Source organism: Hippocampus bargibanti, linkage group LG01 (genome assembly GCF_051943395.1).
Source record: "Hippocampus bargibanti isolate YZ-2025 linkage group LG01, ASM5194339v1, whole genome shotgun sequence".
Taxonomy (NCBI): Eukaryota; Metazoa; Chordata; class Actinopteri; order Syngnathiformes; family Syngnathidae; genus Hippocampus; species Hippocampus bargibanti.
In genome coordinates this window covers 4,236,373-4,246,875 of record NC_142734.1, presented here as the reverse complement: position 1 = coordinate 4,246,875, position 10,503 = coordinate 4,236,373, and positions in this window count along the sequence as shown.

Here is a 10,503-nt window from a genome sequence, read left to right as displayed (position 1 = left end):
GTGTGTGTGTGTGTGTGTGTGTGTGTGTGCCTTCATTTTCTTCAAAAAATGACCCTGGGCCTTATAGTCGGAAAACCTTTTTATATTTACATATTATATTTCGAAATATATTCTCATTCATTGGAAGTGCGCCTTATACTCCAGCGCGCCTTAGACACCCGAAAATACAGTAATTAAAACCTATTTTCTTCATGAAACTGTGGTGAATAACTTGCAGGAAGTGACATGTGTATATACAGTAAAGTCTCGTTATATCGATATCGGATATATCGATAGTCCCGGTTATATCGATACTATTTCTATGCACGCACGGAGAAAATTACATGCAAACAGGGTCGGATATATCGATAGTCCCGGTTATATCGATATTTTTTTCGGACTCCCTTGAATATCGATATAACGAGACTTTACTGTATTCCCAAACATATTACCAATGACAATCAGAATTTTAACAGACAGATCAGCCTTTTAGGTTAACATGACATGACAACACATGGCCTGACTCACCATTGTTAATCCATAACTTTCCCTTTCCTTCTGTATAACATTAGCCAGTAGATTGGGATGTGATTAGCTCAACTAAGCATTTAAAAATAGGGGCAAGAAAGTACTCAGTAAACAACAGCTGTAGGAAATAATCAACGAACAACTATCTGATTTAAAATTTTCCACAAAGGTTAATCTCACATCTGCTAAACATGTTTGGATACCATAGCGGATGCTGAGCACAACATATTTGCTAACAGGTGATAGATAATAAACTTGAAGTTGATTGCTTCTTTGCGTGAAAAGCTTCTGTGAAATGTACATTTCTCCACTGCGAGACTAATAAAGGCTAATCCAATCCATCCAATCTAATCCACACACACTGTCAAAAGAATTCCACCATCTTCGTTCTAACACACTCCTACCTAGCTGGGGGTAACCCAGTTAAAGTGCAGGTATCATTCTGGACACGATAGACCTTATTCTGGACCTGGGCGGATTCAAGGGTGATGGGCCCCGTGTACTCATTCATTAAATTGTCCAGTTAGGAAAACAAATACAGCCCTCTGGCTAGGGGATTAAAGGACAACCGACACTTCCGGAAAGGTTGCTTCCATAATTTGTAAAATCACTTCAAATGACTTTTACAGCCCGCGTTTTACAAAGATTCCACTCCATATAGCAATATTTTATATTTTAAAACTCGCGCTGAATATTCATGAAGTCTTGTTTTCGAGCTGATGACGATGCCGGAGTGACGTCGCTGAGGGAACACCCCTGACCGAGAAAGCGACACACATTGTGCATTTTGGGTACTTTGTTTCGTCTGAAAACACAGTGTCGATTGCGAAATTAGAAAGAAAACTACATAAAGATGGTGAATCGTTGTGTGTGGGGCAGCCAATTGCGGTAACACGCATAAAGAAGGTGTAAGTTTACACAAATTCCCAGCAGACAAACAACCATTTCCAACGGACCAGAGCAGTATAGCGCCAGCCAAGGAGTGTGCGAATTGCCGCTTGGATAACCGCTGTCATCCTATCAGCCTGACAATGGGTAGAAAGTTGCTTCCATTGGTGAAAGAGAGCAATCGTCATAATAGTGGAGCAAACCTATCGGACAAACATTCAGCTGCTGGAACGAGGAGCTAACTGGAGTTAGCGCTGGATAACCGCTGTCATTCATATGTAAGTTCGTAACTCTTCATCTTGAACGTTTAAACAAAGTTTTGCATGCCCAACCATTAAACAATCTGCATTGATGTTGACATCTTGTCGCTAATTATTTGTTATTCATGTCCTTATATGCCACATATCACCCACGTTCATGCTGTATTGCTTAGTCACGGAGCTTCACATATGCTTCATATGTCACGTCCTTCACCAGTTTCGTCGCTTTGCTTACATGGCTCGAATTGATACGGAAGGACTTCTTTAATCGATCGCAAACACTTATGCTTTCCTCTTCAGAACTATATGAATCATATTCATAACTGGATGAGTAACAAGAAATGATCTTTTCCCGAATCTGAACTCTCTGAAGCCATTGTTTTGATTCTGGAGCAAGGAAGTTTGTGAAGGAGTATCCTGATGAGACGTCATGAACTGGGGGTGGGACTTTCTGAATCTCTCCAGTCATTTTATTGGTGTTTTGCGTTTGACTAAAAATATCAGACTGCGTGTTTTGGGTAGTTTAGATGCTCTAAAATGTTTTTCTGATGTCAGTTAGGAAACAAAAAAATGGTGTCCTTTAATATTAGTGTTACGAGCGTGAAAGACAAAAGAACGGACAAAAGCTGCATTGAAGCCCAGCAGTGTGTCTGTCTGTCAACTAAGAGTCATGTACAGTACTGTGTGAAAGGCGAGATTGCACCTGTTGAATTTTAGCTTGGGGCCGGGCGGGTTGCAGACGTCAGACGTGTGAACATTAGGATTCATCTTGACAATGTGTCAACACGATCAAGACAGGGGGTGACATCTCCAACAACCTGCCAGTGTTGGCGTGTGCTGCTTTAACACGTTCATGTCACCCAGTGTTACTGACACTCAAGTTGTTTGCAACCACATCAGTGGCATTTTGTGTTCATCACAGATGTCAACTGGTACACATGTTAATCCATTGCGTCGACTCCAGGCCTGATAGCAAAGATGGAGTCAAAATAACGGCCATCCGTCGTTAAATTTGGACTGCTGGACTGGAAGAATATACTTTGCTGATGCACTTGGTGAGGCTGTGTCAACGCTTGTGCATGTGAACACTTCATTTTCCAGACTGCTTTATCCCCATTAGGGACCTATCCCAGCCATCTTCGGGCACTAGGCGGGGGACACCCTGAATTGGTTACAAGCCAATCACAGGACACACAGTTACAATCAACCATCCACACTCATACTCACACCTAGGAACAATGTGAAGTGTTTGACCAGCCTGCCCTGCATGTTATTGGAATGTGGGAGGAAACCGGAGAAAACCCACGCGATCCCGGGGAGAACATGCAAACTTCACACAGGGAGGTCAGACTGGGTCTAGAACTCACAAACTGAATGAAGTCGGCATGCTAACCACTCGATTACTGGGCCGAGAACACTTGAGGTCCTTGAGATTGGATGACAAGCAACTCTTAAAAGTGCTAGTGCAACTATGTTAATTTTTCAGAGTTGTATCAATGCAGTGATTGTTTCGCTTCAGTGTAAAAGTTACCTAGTGCAACAAAGTTTGAGGAATTGGAGGCGTTTATTCGAGATGGCACCGGGAATCCGACTGTGTTGATTTTTCAGGTTGTTTCCTGTTACAAGTTGACAAACTTTCTCTCACTTTGGAGTGAGAGGTGTCTGTGAACATTGGAAATGCTGACGACATCTGTGAGTGCACGCAATAACCTGCGTGTGGAAATGCCACATTTGGCAAACATGAAGGAATTACAATGCGTGCTGTCAGCAGGTCTCATCTCTGCCAGTGCGCTGGAAGTAACACGAAGTGTGAATTGCGTAGATGAGCAGAGAACCCGTAATGACACCCCATATCCATGCATACAATCACAACACGAACGCACACATAAGGACAGTGGATTGGATCTGTGCATTGACAAAAATGCTTGGGTAGAAACCAGAAATCGACAAACTGAGAAGTAGATATTTACCCATTAATTTTCTGTGCCGCTTGTCCTCAATAGGGGCACACATGGATCCAATCCAAGTTGACCTCTTATGCTATGATCTGGTCGCGATTCAAAGGGCTCGTATTGGCAAACAACCGGCCACACTTATGTTCAAACCCAATTTCGAGTCCTCAATGAGTGAAAAAAAAAAACATGAGTTTCTGCTGTGGGATGGATCACACACAGGAAGGAACGTACAAAGTTAACACAGACAGGGTGGAGCCCAGATTCAATGTACCGCTTCACCTCACAAGGTGCGTGGGGGGATGCTGTCTTTCAGTGGTCAGAAGGGGACACCCTGAACTGGCTGCCGAGTACAGGCCACACAAAGCCTAACAACCATTCGTGCTCACATTCACACTGAGGGACAATTAAAAGTCTACGATCAGTCACCATGGATGTTTTTGGAATGTCGGAGGAAACCAAAGTGCCCGTAGAAAATCCACACAGGCACAGGAAGAACATGCAAACTCCTCACAGGAAGACTGCAGCCAGAATCAAACCTTGCACTGTGAGGCAGATGTGCTAAACAGTCGTCAACCGACAACAATATGGTTAGGGGGAAAACAATACACACACACACACACACACACACACACACACACACACACACACACACACACACACACACACACACACACACACACACACACACACACACACACACACACACACACACACACACACACGAAAGGCAGATAACAGAGCTTGAAACAATAAAAAAACAAAAATGAAATAGTGGGAAAATGGATAGAAAACAGTGAAATTGGGACTCGTATCAACTTTATTGAAAGGCAGAGTGTAGACTGCAAGGTTAAAATATTCCATCAATCAGGCTCCACAAACATCCCCCACAAGCCATCTGTACAATTTGAAGAGAAGATATAAGCAAGGGAACCAACTATGAATGAAGTTTCTAGTGTGTTTGCCTGCATCTGTTGCTGTTGCAATATCACAACATCTGAGATGTACAACCCAGAGCTCCTTGAGACACTTCATGCAAAAAGCTATCCATTCCATAAAGCCATCAACGACCATCACAAAGGTAAATAAAACACCTTTATTATACTGTACAGTTTATTTCTTTAATTACAATACCATAGCACATTTATTATACATAAAATAAGGTGTATTGGTTTCTAGTTTCAAGGCTTATTTAGTTGACAATTATGTTTTATGGGGCCCTGGGAACGGACTATTCTCATTTTATGGTTTCCTATGCGAAATTAATGTTTGGAATACACACATTATTTTGTTTTTTTTCCCTCAATTTTCAACTGAACGTTTTTTGGGAGGGAGATTTGCTTTTTTTCATATATTGGGCAAAGCCTTAATTTATTTTCCATATTTTGGTGTGTGTGTGTGTGTGTGCGTGTATGCCTCGGGAGATGTAAAACGTAACATGATATTCTTCTGTGAAACAATTCAAGACAAAACTGTTCCGAATTGTCTCCACTTTACCAGAAAGCTTCCTGTTCATGACCTCTGTTCAAAATGAGGCACACTCTTAAATCCTTACTCGACACCATGTCACCGCCACATGCACCTAAGCAGCCATTCCTCCATTGCCAATGTGGACAATTGGCCTGCTGTAGCCCTTTGGCTGTCGTCGCGTCCTCCAATCACAATCAAAATAATGGCAGTCAGTGAAACGTTACAATGGCCTCCTAAGTACCGCGCTATAATCATTTGTCTATTGTCTATTAACTAAACGCATTAGACTAACCTAACCATGTATTTAAATCATAATTAGAGCAAATAAACCTTTCACTTTTATTTTTTTCTTCTTCAAGCAGCTTTACAACACTTCTCAACCCCCAAATAAATAAATAAATACAATTAAATGAAAACCTCATATGCGTTTTGTTCCGGTATACAGGCCTATCTTATTTTGGTCTGTCAGTAGAGGGCGATCCAGCCCAAGTGTTCCGACATATGTGAGCGCGTGTGTTTTTAATTTCCTAACACTGCCAACGCACAAACTTATCTGATAGAGTTGCTTTGTTTGACCTTTTATATAAGCCAAATAAATCACATGTGGACACGAGCTCAGTTTTAATAAGAATAAATCATGCAAGGACAGAAATGAAAAAACAGTTTAGTAACATAACTGTGTCAATCCTTCATTCCAGTAAAATGTTTTTGTATGGTTATTATTTTGTTCACAATGGGAATGGCACTTCCACTGACATCGTCTGCTATAGTTTTAAGCTAGACTAAACAGCTGTCTAGGAATATGGATATAAAACATCTGGAAGAACCAATGCTTACGAGCCTGACTTGTCATCAAATTGCATGCCGTGTCTATTTTCACACAAAAGTTCATTCTGGTTTGTTATTTTGAAATTACACCTGCTTACTAAATGCAATGCTTCACCCCGTTGTTTATGTTTGACATGAAATGAAGGTGTAATTTTCAGATTAGAAGTGAACTTAAGGTGTTTGAATACAAAAGAGACAACCTCATAATGAAGTCAAAATTACTTTTAACACATACTTCCGCAGTGAATAGTGGTATTTAGGGTAATTTCATTGCTTCAAAATTAAATTGATTTTTTTCATCCATGAAATTAAATTAATGAATAATAAAATGCAGTTATTTCAAGTGCTTACAATTGTGAAAAAAAAGTTGTATTTATGAAAATATTTGGCACTTCATTTATTAACTCATTCACTGCCAGGCATGTGCAAAAAATGTGTCCACTCCAGTGCCAGTGTTTTTGTCATTGTCACTTGAATTCCTGGACCCACAGAATATTGAGTTTTAGGACTACATAAACATTCAATGCAGTTTAAGAAACCATAGACTCTTGTTTCATCAGAAAAAAAGAGTTAATTCCTAAATGATATGGGTGTGAAGTTATATAAGCTTGAAATGAAGGCGGCTGTCCAAAATACAGTGCAATACAGACATATTGGTTTATATAACTTCGAGAAAGCAGACATGTGTGCTTCTCTATTGACTTAAAACTGCATTTGAGGAATTAACTCATTCACTGCCGTTCACAAATTTATTCTGGAACTGCCAGACATGTGCAAAAATGTGTCCACTCCAGTGCCAGGGTTTTTGAAATCATTATCACTTGAATTCCAGGACCCAGAGGATAACGAGTTTTAGGACTACATAAACATTCAACGCAGCATAAGAAACATTAGACTCTCTTTATTTCATGAGGAAAAAAATGTTAATTCCTATATTATATGGGTCTGGACTTATATGAGCTTGAAATGAGGGTGGCTGTCCAAAATACAATTCAATACATACATTTTGGTTTATATAGCGCTTCAACACCAGCCGAAGATGTAACAAAGCGCTAACATGGACAAAAGGGAAATGCTACCCCCTTGTGGAAGGGAAAAACATTATCAGAGGCCTGCGCTTTATCGGCACCCAAACAAGAAAAAAACAAAACCCGAACAAATTCGGGATTGGCGCTCCACGTCATATTTTCAATTCCCGAATAAATTTGTGAATAGCACTGAATGAGTTAACTTGGTGTTAATATTTTTTATTATCAGAGAAATCATGTTGTTTCAAAAAAAATATTTCTTCAGATGTAATTTTCCAAACTCCCAAGTTACTGGCATAAGCACAATTTGGTGCCACGGTGTTATTGTCGGTCGTGCTTTTGCAAAGAAGGATTTAGGGAACTATGCGTGCATTGTCACGAGTTACCCTTTTCAACATACTCTTCTCACTGCCCATAGTTTACTCCAGTTCACTTGCAATACGCATGGCTCATGTATGGGCAGCGGGGTTTGTTCTGTAGCCTGTCAGGTTGTGAAAACCTTCACAGATGAAATTGTGATCACCCCACCTCCCCTTATGACAGTGTATTAACTAGCCCAAAAGCGGTCCCAGACACATTGCTATTTACAGTAAACATTGTGAACTGCTTTATCTTTACGCCAAAATGCGGGTCTCCAGCTGTAACGGAGCCTCGTAGAATTACGTAGATTTAACTCATTCACTGCTAGACGATGTCCAAAAATGTGTACACTCCAGTGCCAGGGTTTTTGTCATTGTCACTCAAATTCCAGGACCTACAATATATTGAGTTTTCGGACTACATCAACATTCAATGCACTGTAAGAAACCTTAGATTCTCTTCTTTCATCAGAACAAAAGAGTTAATTCCTAAATTATATGGGTCTGTAGTTATGAGTTTGAAATGAGGGCAGCTGTCCAAAATACATATGCACATATTGGTTTATACAGTGATTTAACAACAGCTGAAGATGTAACAAAGCACTAACATGGACAAAGGGTAAATGCTGCCCCCTCGTGGAAGGGAAAAAACATTGCCAGAGGTCTGACCAGCGCTTTATCGGCACCCCCGCAAAAAAAAGCAAAAAACAAAACCCGAACAAATCGGGAATGGCGCTCCACGTCATATTTTCAATTCCCAAATACATTTGGGAATACAATACAATACATATTGATTTATACAGCGCATTAACCACAAAATAGCAGTAAATGAGTTAAAATAACAACTTCTAGAAGGTTACATTATACAGTAAAGTCTCGTTATATCGATTTTCAAGGGAGTCCAAAAAAATATCGATATAACCGGGACTATCGATATATCCGATATCGATATAACGAGACTTTACTGTAGTTATTACAGTTGAAAGCGATCAACAATGATTTTTTTTTTCTCGTCGTACATGTTGCGTCGCGTTTTAAGGTACAGACTACTTGCACAATGGTGTGCGCTTAGGATGAGACGGCGCTGAGGAAAGAGTGTTGAAAACGCGTTGGGATTGCTTTCAATTAGCGTGCTCCTGAAGAGACAATGAAATATAGATTGGCGGATAGCCGGACAAGAGGGAGAATGTGTCTTTAGTAAATGGCAGTCGACTCACAAGAACAGGTATTCTTGCTCACCTTCTCTCTTTGGGTGGAATCAATTTCATCTCTAATGTACTTACCAGCTGTTGTTGTTACTTAAATGCAGTGGTGGGCCGTGGATTTCATCGCTAGGCCTTCAGTAGTGCTACGTCTGAATCACTCCACAGCAACAAGTGTTGTGTGATTTACTACAAGTCCACTAGAGGTTTAGAGTAACTTGTGACTTGAAGGAACTTAAGAAATACTGTCACTGTGTGGATTCAAGATAACCTCTAAAAAAATCAATATTATTTGCTATTTCTGCTAGCTTCGGAGCTGACCAACCTTCCATTTTTGTCTTGAAAAGTTCGTCTTGAAAATGGCTTTAACAGTAAATCTGCAACCAAATCCATTTCTTCTCCTCCTTCAGCCATTTTGGATCGACAAAACCGCTATTAAATCAACACAAAAATGTATTTGCTTATGCGGCTTGCTACAGATACAGTGTGCTAGCACTGGTCAGTATGCTCTTATCGTCAGCGGCTAGCGATGCTATGATTGGCTAGTAACTAGCCAATTATATGACTAGCCAATCTTAATTTGTGAAAACTGACGTTTCCAGCGCCTTTGAGCAGACCTTGGGTTGCCAACTCAAACTCTGATTGGTTAAAGCACCTGCATTCATCGTCATTGATTTTTATGGTCCACTGCCTACAGAACTATACTATGATTGGCACGTGACTAGCCAATCATAATTTGCGAAAACTCTGACTTTGCCCGCATCTTCGAGCACGGCTTGGGTTGCCAACTCAAACTCTGATTGGTTTCATCCCCATTGATTTTATGCTCCAGGGCCTGCAGAACTGATTGTGAAGGCGTCCAGTTAGATTTCTGACCCTGTTAACAAATGATAGCGGAAATATGATTGGTTAAATGCTTAAATACTGGAAGCAATAAATCAAGTAATGAAAGGAAGCTGACAGACAATTTGGAATTATTCACATAGTCTGTGATTCAGATATTTTCAGGCCAGCAGAGAAGGCCTTGCAGGCCCTGACGACCCATGACTGCTTAAATGATTGACTTCACTTCTGCCACTGTACCACTGCTCCTTACTCTACACTACCTCCTGTTTCAATCGCGACCAAGTGTTTCTGGAAAACAAAACATGTTTTTAAACATGTCAAGTCGCATTAATAATCATGATTTAGTCTGTTAACATATGTGTGTCCGCAGCCCTGTTAGGTTGAGGCCCGGTGCCGTCAATCACGGAAGGTGGTGGTGGGGGTTAGTATGCAGATACGACGAGCTGTCAACAGTCCCCATGAAAATGGATGCCTGAGAAAGCCATAACTATGATAAATTTACTCAGAGCAGCCCCCTCCTCTCTCTCTTCCATTGGCTCTTGGGATAGACGTACATACAGTTCACATACACATCCCCTCACCCCACCACCCCTTTCAAACCATTATACACGATCTCACCTAGGCTCCTTTTCCACCAGGAGCCTGTGAGTGTGTGACTAATGAATGCGGTAAAGCCGCTCGCTAACGTGCCGCTCACCACCCGACCGCCAGCCCATCCATTCCCACGTCCGCGCCGGTAGACCGCATTAAAATAAATGTGCAGTGTACATTTCTGATATATGGTCAGTGAGTGAGTCAAACGGTTGCTTGGGGAACAATCAAAAACAATCTGCTCGAGTGCAAGAAAGACTGGCTTGGTATTAAAATGGAGGGCTATCTTGTTTTTTTCTGATGACGCCTTGCGACGCCGCAATAAAATCTTGTCATATACAATGAGACCTCAACTTACGAACTTAATTGGTTCCCAGACAAAGTGTGTAAGGCGAAAAATGTGTATCTCAAAAATAAATTCCCATCGGAAACCATTAAAATGGGAATAATCCGTTCCCGGGTTTCCATAAAATATACTTTTCAACTAAATAAGCCTTAAAACTACACAAAACATACTTTATTATATGTATAATAAATGTGCTATTGTATTGTAATGAAAGAAATACACTGCA